This window comes from Rhamphochromis sp. 'chilingali' (assembly GCF_963969265.1).
Source record: "Rhamphochromis sp. 'chilingali' genome assembly, chromosome: 4".
In the NCBI taxonomy this organism is placed as follows: Eukaryota; Metazoa; Chordata; class Actinopteri; order Cichliformes; family Cichlidae; genus Rhamphochromis; species Rhamphochromis sp. 'chilingali'.
In genome coordinates, this window is record NC_137948.1 from 42,565,982 (window position 1) to 42,578,110 (window position 12,129).

Below are 12,129 nucleotides of genomic sequence, written 5' to 3' on the forward strand. Positions count from 1 at the left end.
TGATAAAATGTAATAAATTCAAAATTAAATAAAAAAATGTATATTATATTGAAAAATTATAAATATTATAATCATATCCATCATAAATATTATATTTTTATTATATTTTTGTGCAAACGAGGCTTTGCTATAAGAAGTTGAAACTGAAACACAGGGGAGGCCAGAGAAAAGTTCCAGTTGGCTGTCAAAGGAAAGCCTCGACTGTCTGGGTTGTTTCAGCATTGTCTCATCTTACTGGTGTATGCATGATGCAGCTCATTTTCCCAGACACACACACATGCACTTGCCTGTCTCCAGAAGCATAGTATTATTGTATTGTATTATTGATAGAGAAGCAGTCAGAGAGTGATGTTTTGCACTGGAGCTGAATAAATCAACACCATGAATAAATCACCAAATCAAACCATATTTACAACCAGGGAAAGGCCATCAACCTTATCCTGTATCATTCACACAATCTCTGTTTTTCCTCCTCGTCTTTTCTTATTAATTACCTTTCGCATCTCTTCGGTTTCTTTGTATTCCTGTCTACCAATTACTCTTCTATTTGGTCTCTTAGAGTGATATTACATCTGCAATAATGTTACCAACTTAACAAATTATAATCATCCAGCACTAAATGATTTCATGAGCTGATTTCTTCCATTAGGTTGAAATCCATTTTCTGTAAAAAAAGTAAAAGTAAATTAAAAATGTGTGTGTAAAAACGCCTGACACACTTTTTAATTACATTTTTGCTTTCCCCAGTGCAAGGAGCTCATCCTGTACATGTAGCATGCCTTTTGCTTTCCAGGGATTTGAACTGTGGTTATCACATTGTGTCTGAGAATCATACCTTTAGACCAATGAAGCAATGCAAAATTGATAAAAATAGAAAACTCGATTTTTAGATAGATGTCAAATTTCTCGTGAGATTGTGTCTTTATTTGCTTCATTTTAGTTCAAGATTTAATAGATCAAAAGCTACTATGATCAGTTCAGTTTCACTCATGACGGCAAAGCCACTCAGAAGCACCAGCACACAAAAATAAATGCAAACAACTCTGCTGCCCACCAAAGATACTCTTAAGTGCTTCCTTTTTCCAGCTTTTTAAAAACCACCTCCACTTGGGATGGAATTTGTCACTAGGCAACAAAGAAGGTAACAAAAAGGTAAACTTTGTCTTTTAATAATGAGTATATGCTGCCATTCATAGACTGTTTTGTTGTGTTTGTTGATTTTGGGATGAACTTTTTAAGTGTTAGTCTTTTCTACAATGCCAGTGCCCTTTAAAAATACCATCCAATATTTCTTTCTTAATAGGAACATTTGATTTATTTAGCATGTATATAAAACATAACAGGTCGTGAATGATGCTTTTTAAAGATGACTTTACATATACCATTTGGCCTGTTCCATCAGCCTATGAACTTCTACACTGATGGAAAAAATTAATTAAATCACTGAATCAATGCTTAGGAATTAAAAAAAAATGTAATTAACAAAACTAATTGAAAACAGGTTGCAGAACAGTCAGAACATTCAGGTCAGAGATTATCAACACAAATAACTGTCAGGGCCGTAAGGTCGGTGTGTGGAGTACACTCAAAAGCAGACAAAAACCAGGCGTGAAAACAAACTTATTTTAATTTACTTGTTTAATTAAGGCTGAAAAGAACAGAGAACCAAAAAGACAGGATGGAGCTAAAATATAAGTGAACGGGGAAAGCTAAACTAACCTAAACACAAAGAATACAGAACATAAAACCTGGACATGGGAAACACTTGAATATAATAACCTGAAATGTGGCACATGGTGAACGGAGACATAGCGTAAGGAGAACAGATGATCTGACAATAAACAGAAGGAAACTGACACAATAAATCCACACGAGGGTAATTAGGGAGAGTGGAAACACATGGGAACACGGCTGAGATGAATAGACCTAATGACAAACTGCACAAAGGATGTGAGACGGTCAAAGTAAAACGGGAAACACTAAGATGAATGCTAAATCACACAACTTAATCTGGGAGCCGGGAGGAAGGAACACTCATGGAAACTGGAGAGACTGGGAAGACAATGGGGGAGAGACAGAAAGAATGGAACATGGAAAACAGTTGACGGAGACGAAACAAAGAAAGCAAAGGAAAGAGGGACGTGGAGGGAGAGAGAGGGACATGACAAGCTGTGGAGCACATGAAAGTACAGACAGGGGAGACAAGAAATAATAAAGAGACAGCAACACAAAAACATGAAATACAAATAACATCAGAAAACAAAAGGGAACTAAAACTCAATACTGAATAATAGAAAACTAAAACATTACAAAACACAATACACTCAACATGCTGGGTCAAATGACCCAGAACCATGACGAAGATTAAATATTTGGGCTCTGCAGCAATAATGCTGCCGCTCCTCACACAGATATCACTTGAACTTAGAGTAATATTCATTATTAACTGTTATTGTGATTTCTTTTTTGTTAGGGTGGGAGGAAATTTAACCATACTAAAGTGACAATGACAGTGACAGCAGGGGAATAACCTTTGACTGGCTTATCTCCACCTTTAATAAATCGTGACCAAGATGTTCTGTAGAGACAAATATTTTAAATTACTTTAAATATATTTCATGCAGTATCAATCAATTATTTGTCATTATAATGCAATAAACATACATTCTCTATAGATGAATAAATCATCATTCCTTCAAATAAATATTTTTCATTTGAAGGAATGCCAGGAGAACAACTCTAAGGTCTGACACATTACAATAACCTTTGACTGCTTAGTGAAAAAGACATTTATCATACTCAACATTTCATTGGCACATAATAGTTTATGTGAGTGTGAAGATATTTCATCTGTGGTATTCTTCACTCACTAGGACACTCAGAGTGGAACCATTATAACAATGCTTTGGCCACTGTCGCCACTCTGTTTTCTTTGTATTATTGTAGGGTCTATCTTATAATATAAAGTGCCTTTAGGGAACTGTTGTTGTGATTTGGCGCTATAAATAAAATTGAATTGAACTGAATTGAATTGAATCAAATGAGGGAAGGGGGGCACAGCCAGATTAACCTTAGTTACACAGTCACACACTCTAAAGTAGGAAAAACTAAATTATGTTAAGATGCTAAACATGCTTTCTACAATGCAGCAGTAAAGAATTCCACTTATTCTCTGTTTATCATCCTATTTCACCAAAAATATGTCTCACGTGTGTTGACCCAAACAAAGAAGCCCAGCAGGGCTCATATCAGGGGGAATCAAGCCAAGTTCAAGTCACAGTGGGGATCTTATGAGGAGAATCAGATTGCTGTTCTCAGCTCAGCATGAGGAGAAAGGAACCCGCCTCCCTTCTAGTCCTCACCATCGTTCAAAGGAAGACTATCAGCGGAACTCTACAACAAGTGTAATGCCTTGTTTGTCAGGAGGGGGACTGGGTGATGAAATACTTAAATATTTTAAAAGCAGCAGAAATACAGAATTAAATTAAAATTTCTTAAATTTAAAACATGCATCACATTTAAACCTTGGCCTCAGAGTCTCTTATTTGTGTGCTGGGAATTTTAACTGTGAAATGTAACTGCTGTACAGTTAAGGAAATGGTTAACAATAGTCAGTTTACTGGCCACCACTTCTCTGGCTTGATTGGTATTTTCAAATTCAAATTCAAATTTTTATTTGTCACGTACACAGTCATACACAGTACGATATGCAGTGAAATGGTTAGACAACAGCTCGTGACCTAAAGAAAAAAAGGAAAGGGCTATGAATAAGATAAGAAATAAATATGAAAAATTTAAGTGTAAATTTAACTAGGAAGGAATAAAATATAAAAAATTAAGGTTAAAAATGAAATAACTGTACAACACAAATTAGAATGAAGGGTAAATTTAACTGGGAAAGAATAAGATAAAATATGTAAATTAAAGTTGAAAATAAAATAACTGTACAACAAAATACACAATACACAGTATAGAACTATATAAGAATGTATGAAGAAATATAAATAAATAAATATATATATATACACACACACAATAACAGCAGCTGTACAAGTATTAACTGGAAATGAAGAATGTAGTGACCAGTGTTGTGCAATCCACATTTGTCTTGTGCAGTGCAAATATGCTTAAAGTGATTTAAGTGATAACAATGTCCAGAAAGTCCAGTGTGTGTGTAAGAACCATATGTGTGGGTCAGTACTGTGTGGTGGTGTGATTGAGAGACCGTATCGCCTGCGGGAAGAAGTTCCTCCTCAGTCTCTCTGTGTTGGTCTTCAGGGAGCGGAATCGCTTTCCTGACCTCAACAGAGAGAACAGTCCGTTGTTGGGATGGCTGAGGTCCTTCACGATCTTCCTGGCCTTGGTCCAGCACCGCCTGCTGTAGATCGAGTGCAGGTCAGGGAGCTCGGAGCGGATGGTGCGCTCAGCTGACCGCACAACCCTCTGTAGAGCTTGTCTGTCCTGCATGGTGCTGTTCCCGAACCAGGTTAAGATGTTTCCCGTCAGGATGCTCTCTATGGTGCACGAGTAAAAGTTCCTGAGCACCTTGGAGGGCAGTTGGAAGTCTCTCAAGCGTCTGAGGTGGTAGAGACGCTGACGGGCCTTTTTCACCACGGTGTTGATGTGACAGGACCATGACAGGTCCTGCGTGATGTGAACTCCGAGGTATTTGAAGCTGTCCACTCTCTCCACTGGGCACTCGTTGATGACGGGGGTCTGGTAGTTCCTCTCCTGCTTAGTGCTGAAGTCCACTATCAGCTCCTTTGTCTTACTGACGTTTAGAAGGAGGTTGTTCCTCTGGCACCAGTTCTCCAGATTCCTAATCTCCTTCAGGTAGGCCGTCTCGTTGTTATCAGAGATCAGGCCCACCACGACGGTGTTGTCAGCAAACTTGATGATGGTGGTGGAGCTGGTAGTGGCCACGCAGTCATATGTGTACAGAGAGTACAGCAGGGGGCTCAGAACACACCCCTGGGGGGCTCCAGTGCTGAGAGTGGTGGAGGCTGAGACATGTCCGCCCATCCTTACTGCCTGTGGTCTGCCAGTTAGGAAGTTGGAGATCCACTGACACATAGATGAGCTGAGTCCCAGATGCTCCAGCTTGGTGGTGAGTGTGGAGGGAATTATGGTGTTAAATGCAGAGCTGTAGTCTATGAAGAGCATTTTAACATAATTCCCCCTTCTAGTGTCCAAGTGAGTGAGTGATGTGTGGAGGAGATGAGAGATGGCATCGTCTGTGGAACGATTTGGACGGTAAGCGAACTGTAGTGGGTCCAGTGTGTCTGGTAGTGAAGAAATGATGAAGTCTCTGACCAGGCGTTCAAAGCACTTCATCACTACTGACGTGAGGGCTACAGGGCGATAGTCATTGAGAGAAGTAGGGTGGGGTTTCTTCGGGACAGGAACAATGATGGACTCTTTGAAGCATGTGGGGATCACCAACTGAGATAAAGAGATGTTGAATATCTCAGTGAACACAGGAGCTAGCTGGTATGCGCAGTCTCTGAGGATACGACCTGGGATGCCGTCTGGTCCTGCTGCTTTCCTGGTGTTCACTCTCTTGAAGGCTCTCCTTACTTCATGCTCGGAGATGACGAGCACGTTTCCAGTGCTGGCAGTATCTTCCTGTCTGCAGTCGTTAGCGCCGCTAGCACTAGCATTGTTGGAGTCCTTAGCTGCAGCCTCGAAGCGAGCATAGAAAGTGTTCAGCTCGTCTGCCAGAGTCACGGCCGCGTTCGTCATACCGGTTGTTGGTGCTTTATAGTCCGTTATTGTCCTTAGTCCCCGCCACAGGCTCCTAGAGTCACTCTGTTGGAGTTGTGACTCTAGTTTCCTCCCGTAGCGCTGCTTCGCCTCTTTCACCGCCCTCCGCACGTTATATGACGTGGCTTTGTACGGGTCCATGTCCCCCGTCATGAGTCCCGTGTTGTAGGCAGCGGTGCGGGATCTCAAAGCGTCGCGGATGGTTTTATCCACCCACGGCTTCTGGTTGGGAAATGTTGCGAAAGTCTTTGTCTCCACGGTATCATCCGCTAGTTTCCCGATGAATCCCACAACCGCTTCCGTAAACACATTGACATCATCATCGGAGCTGTTTCTGAACATGCCCCAGTCTGCGTCATCGAGTGCGTCCTTTAACACGGCCACCGATTGATCAGTCCAGCGCGCGATCTTCCTCTGAACCGGAACTTCCTGTTTTAGCCTTTGTTTGTATTTTGGCATGAGGAAGATGGCGGCGTGATCGGATTTGCCAAACGGAGGGCGGGATTGTGCCTTGTAGCCGTCCTTGACCGTAGTGTAGCAGTGGTCCAGTGTCCTTTCACCTCTGGTGGGGCAGGTGATGTGTTGATAAAAGTTCGGCGCTGCGCGTTTGAGGTTGGCACTATTAAAGTCCCCCGTCACAATAAGCGCAGCGTCCCGGTGTTGTGTCTGGTGCTGTGTGAGTGCCTCATGCAGCTCGCATAAGGCGGTGACCGTGTCTGCTTGTGGTGGAATATAAACGGCACTTACAATGGCCGATGTAAATTCCCGAGGTAGATAAAAAGGACGACACATGATGGACAGTAGTTCCAGATTTGGTGTGCAGGAGCATGTGAGAGGAACAACGTTCGCACTGTTGCACCAGTTGTTGTTCACCATTAAACACAGGCCGCCTCCCCTTGACTTCCCCGAGTCCCGTGTCCTGTCCATGCGGTGAACCGAGAAGAACTCGGCCGGCTGGATGGCGTGGTCCGGCACCGCTGGGTTCAGCCATGTCTCGGTGAAGCAGAGGAGATTGCAGTCCCGAATGTCTCTCTGGAACTTTATCCTGGCCCTGAGGTCATCAAGCTTGTTCTCCAGTGACTGGACGTTGGCGAGCAGGATGCTAGGCAGAGGTGTGCAGTGTGCATGAGCTCTCAGCCTGTTCCTGACGCCGGCTCGCTTCCCTCTAGGCAGCCGCCGCTTCCCTTTGTTCTCCCTCAAGATCTCACTCGGCCAGCTCGGATCCGGAGTTAAAAACTTCGAATTGTGAGTACATTGTATACCAATAGAAACAAGAGTGTCACTGTCATACCTAATGTACCCAATGGTGATGATTTTGCCGATTTAGAAACGCTGAAAACTAACTTAAAAAACAAAGACAAAGAAAAAGTGGTCGAAGCAGTCGTGACGGCAGCCGACCTCACCGGCGCCATCTTAAAAAAATGAGGCCAATTCATCTTACAAATGAATGGGCCTAATTTGGCCCATGTATGCTTTGGCAATGTGTCAAATAACTATTCCATTCCAATAAAGCACCCAGTGAACTGATTTAAATGGAAATGAACTGAAAATGCATCCACCAGGAAAAAACAATGGATTGTTGAACTAAGAGGAACCACAAGAAAAGTGGATACAACAAAGTGGCTCTGATCCATAACTATTTGGAACTGATTTTTATGCCCTTTCTCAAGCAACCCTCCCAAGGACCTTTGTCTCCTTCCAGGTCAAGGAAAAATAATAACAATATAAAGACTGTTGTTGTGATTTGGCGCTGTATAAATAAAATTAATATCAATTTTCCAAGCAAACGTTACCAAAATATGTATATATTTTTTAAAAAACAACTCATAAATATATATTTTAGTGGTGACAGACTTTCTGAACCCACCTTATGGTTCTTTCTTTGCTTCTCTGTGTTATTCTCTTCTTGTAAATCTGCTGCATTTTCTTTATTTTAGACATGGTTGAAATTTTAGTGCAGTGCTTCCTACACTGTCGACATTTAAGGGCTGGTCTTACATTTAAATCTCTCTGGACTGTTTTGAGCAGAGGTAATTAATACTACTAAGGGGAACATAAAAAACTTAAGACAGCTTGAATCAGCAGTTGGTCTGCATTGCATTACTTTAGCAAATTGTACCTCTGAGAAAACAAAATGTGTATGGCATTTCTCTTTAGATTAACCAAACAACATGAGAGTGAAACTGTCTTTATCTCTTTCCCCGTCATCCAGCATTTTGACAATTAAGCAGAACTGATACCACATTTCAAAAAAAATGTCATAGATATGAAACCACGTGAGAGAATGACAGACTAGTGGAGAAGGAGTTTAGGATAAGAGGGAATGAGTAATAAGGTCTGAAGAGGTAGTCAGCAAGGGACTAAAAGATAAACCTGAGAAGTCTCCAAGGGGAGAAATGAAGGCAGTACAAGAGAAGGAGTGAATATTTGAGAAGGAAAAAGATTCATGAGGGCTTCAATAAAAAGCTTCAGTGAACACAGCACAAACAGACATGCCTCAAGGTCTCTCTCTCTCTCACTCACACACACACACACACACACACACACACACACACACACACACAGCAGGGTGAGCTGAAATCAAGCATGTTTATTCAAACTCTTCCTCCTCATCAGAGAATCCCATCATGCATTTCACTCCAGTGGTCTTGCCCTGTCAGAGTATAACAAGCTCTCCTCACCACATAGCAGCCCATACAAAGTCACAACAGGCAAACAGTGCTTGACACAGACACAGTATACAGTATACACAGAGTAGAAACATATACACAAACAGAAAAGTACAGAAAAAAGCAATAACTAGTAACTTAATACTTAAGATAAAACCTAAATTAGTTTTCTGTACAGTATAAGTTCTGCACAAAGTGACTAAAGAAAATAAGCAAAGCACGAGAAAGAGAGAAAGAGAAAACTGTCTGTTGTAAATGCACAGATAACTTACCAGTGAAAAATGTTGTTCATAGAGTTCAAGAGTAAATCTTCCAGGAGCTGATGGGTCTGTCGTCTATCTTGCTCTAGAAGAAAGTCAACGGTAGCTGTCGACAGCTTTCAGATTATACTATTGTTTCGATGCTGCTGTCAGCAGGATCAAAGCAGATGTTTGAATAACAAGGACTATATCAGCTGCAGTTGAGGTCACTTAGTTGATGTTCTGGGTGATTCCTCAAAAGGTTCCGGTACTGTCACACTTTTATGCTGTGATATTTAGATGTTGGCTAAAAGCATTACAGGCAGGTCAGTTCAAGTCAATTAGACTCAGATAGAAGGAACTGTTCCACCTTGTCTCAGTGTCTTGATATAGACAGTTTTAGGCACTTTTGGATGTCTTTCAAGCAACACTGTGCAAGCTGAGAATCTTTCTTGCTTCAGTTTTGCTAACACTGCATTGTGAATTGTGAAATAAGCCCCATGCAAACAACAAGCTGGAGTGTGTGAGCAACCCAAGAGAAGATTCTGGCATTTCTTCCGTAAGCTTTTTCATATAATTTCCTTTGTCTCGATTAAAGAGGAGTGGGAAAAGGAATTTGGAATTTCCCTATCGGAAGATTTTTGGCAGGAGGTCTTACGCAACATAAATACGCTCTTTATTAATTCCCATCATTCTTTGATTCAGTATAAAATTGTACACAGGTTACATTACTCAAGGGAAAGACTTCACAAAATGTACCCAGACTGCTCTCCCCTCTGTGAAAAATGCATGACACATTATGAAAATCTGTTACATAGTTTTGCACTTCGTCCAAGGCTTCAGGGTTTTTGGTGTGACATTTTTACTTATTTGTCTAATATTTTTAAAAACAAGATTGATCCAAATCCAACAGTAATTATCTTTGGGATTTCCAAAGAAACACAAAGTTTACAACATTCTCAAAAAAGGTTTATGTCATATGCACTTATTATCGCAAAGAAACTGATCCTGCAGCTTTGGAAAGGCAAAGAGGTTCCTGTGTTAAAGATGTGGCTTGCAGAGCTTACAAATACTCTTCACCTTGAAAAAATAAGATATACCATGAATGGCAATGTGAAAGATTTTGAACTAATTTGGCACCCTTTACTTGCATATCTTGGGAAAATATTAATTTTTGGCAGATCGGGGCCCATTTTTTTTGTTTTTTGTTTGTTTGTTTGTTTTGTCTTGTTTTGTTTAGAGAAAAGGGGCCATAAGTTCTGTTAACTTGTAACAACTGTGATACTTGCTTCTAATAAAAGATAATTGAAGCAATATAATTTCCTTTGTCTCACTGAATCACATGCACTTTCACCAGCAGAACATTCAGAATATTAACCTCCTAGGACCTGGCATCCACATATGTGGACATCACATTTTGGGTTATTTAGACCAAAATACTCCATTTTGCTCTACAGGGGCCTGATATCCACTTACGAGGACATTATACTGCTAGTGTTCTATCGAAATTTTAAACGGATATCCTCATATGTGGCTCTCATTTTTCTTAAAAACAAAAATCAGGTTATTCTTTGTTTTTACATTTGTAACCCACTCCTGTGTAAGTACATGTAACACTGGTGGTGCAATACTAGACCTGTTAGTGCTACTTCTTGCCTTCTTTGCATGTAGTGCGGGCAGTATAGTTACCTTTAACCACAGTACGCGGACAGAAGGGAAATATGGACCAGATCAGACAGGTTCTAGATTCGTAGGAGCCAAGGGTGTATGACAACAGAGGACTTGTACACAGTAGGTGTAGAAAACACAATTGCATTTATTAGCAATTATTAAAGTTGTGCACATTTAACAAAAGTAGAGCGCGCTTCTTGAAAACAAAATAAAATAAACCCCACAAATGGTCGACCTAAGGATATATTGTCTTTTGTGTCTTTTTTTTAAAAGTCAATTTCAGTCTTTCAATGTTCAGTAGTCACTCAGTGTGTTTGTAACCAGTCGGGTTACAATCTACCAGTTCATCCGGCTCTTTGGGCTGGGCTCGCCATCCAGTACTGGAAAAGGGATCCTCGATTCTTCTCAGGTCCTCAAAACCAATCCAATCCAAATAAGCAAAGGAAAAAACCTGACCTGGGGACCAGGCCAGAACACAGTAGTTCAACATTTAAGCTATCATGCCTGTAACTTATTACTACTGGTTGCTTGTAGTGCTTCTAAATTTCTATGTTGTACAACAAATTATTCTCATTTCAAAGGGAAAAAGTGCATAGGAAACACACATTTAAAACAATACAAAATAGCTCAGCAGTGCATTAAAAATACACATTGGCTTGAGACTTATCAAGTTTCAGCTAAGTACAGTGCAGGTGAAGGCACTTAATTTCACGTTGCTAATACTTAATTGTGCAGAACTATAATTAGCACCATGAGAAAAGTGAACATGTGCTAACATAACGTCGCACAAAACCATACATTATACATCAATACCACAGTAATGTGACATAAACCTTTAAAGAACATCTCGTATGCAGTGCAGCAGACTCAGTGCTAATTGCTTTAGCCTCAGAAAAGGCACTTTCATTGCAAAATGGCTAACAGAAGTTAGCATCGGAGCTAGCGGCAAGTAGCATGCTATGCTAGCGCACGTGTACTGCCTGGGACTTACCATGCAAAGCAACAAATGCTACACGGGGCTTCACAGTGCTCACATTGGCTCACGGCCTCTGGAATACAGTATCACTCTTATTATTCTCGCCGAAAAAAGGACTTTCACTATCCAGCTAGCTTCTTCGCCGCACGGGTAAACTGATCTTTCACCGTCTGTGTCTCTGGCGTATCTTACTGGCACACGAAGGCACGCACAGGTGTCTCAGCAGCGCACAGACTGGGGGGAGGGTCAGACCGGCCAATGATTGGTCGCTCAGTGGATCTGACAAACACACTCTAAAGGACTAAGTCCTGCCCCCACACCATCTATATACCACATATACATATGTACATATTAAACTTATGTTTACATGCTTTTTATCAGTATTTATTATAATTAATTTTGTTTTTATCAATATTTATTCCCATCGTGAGAGTATGAATATTTATACTTTTAATCCCGTTTTTAACACTGGGTTACATACACCTCACTCTAGGTTCGGGGAGGAGCTGGACATGAGTGCAAATACTTTTTTTACATATTGCGAGTGTGAAGTGGATGAGCCTTCTCTGATTGGTAAGCCAAAGGCTATGTCAATGGGCAACCGAGGTTGTCGCCCAAACATGAGCTCGTAGGGTGAAAACCCAGTGACCTCGTTCCTCGTGCAGTTGTAAGCATGAGTGAAAAGATTGACGTGACAAAGTTTACTCACGCCACTTTGTCTTTTGTTTGGCTTTTAGGGTACCCAGCATACCGAGTAGCGTGCGGTTAAAGCGCTCCACTGGGTTTCCTCTGGGATGATATGGGCTTGTTC

General features: G+C 41.0%; 1 long non-coding RNA gene across 1 annotated transcript; it reads right to left on the reverse strand.

The window, feature by feature from the left end:
* Nucleotides 1–10,467: 10,467 nt before the first annotated feature.
* Nucleotides 10,468–11,789, reverse strand: LOC308395943. Its single transcript, XR_013971494.1, has 2 exons — nucleotides 11,334–11,789; nucleotides 10,468–10,798 (listed from the first exon to the last, which is right to left on the reverse strand). It is a non-coding gene; the product is annotated as an uncharacterized lncRNA (long non-coding RNA).
* Nucleotides 11,790–12,129: the final 340 nt, after the last annotated feature.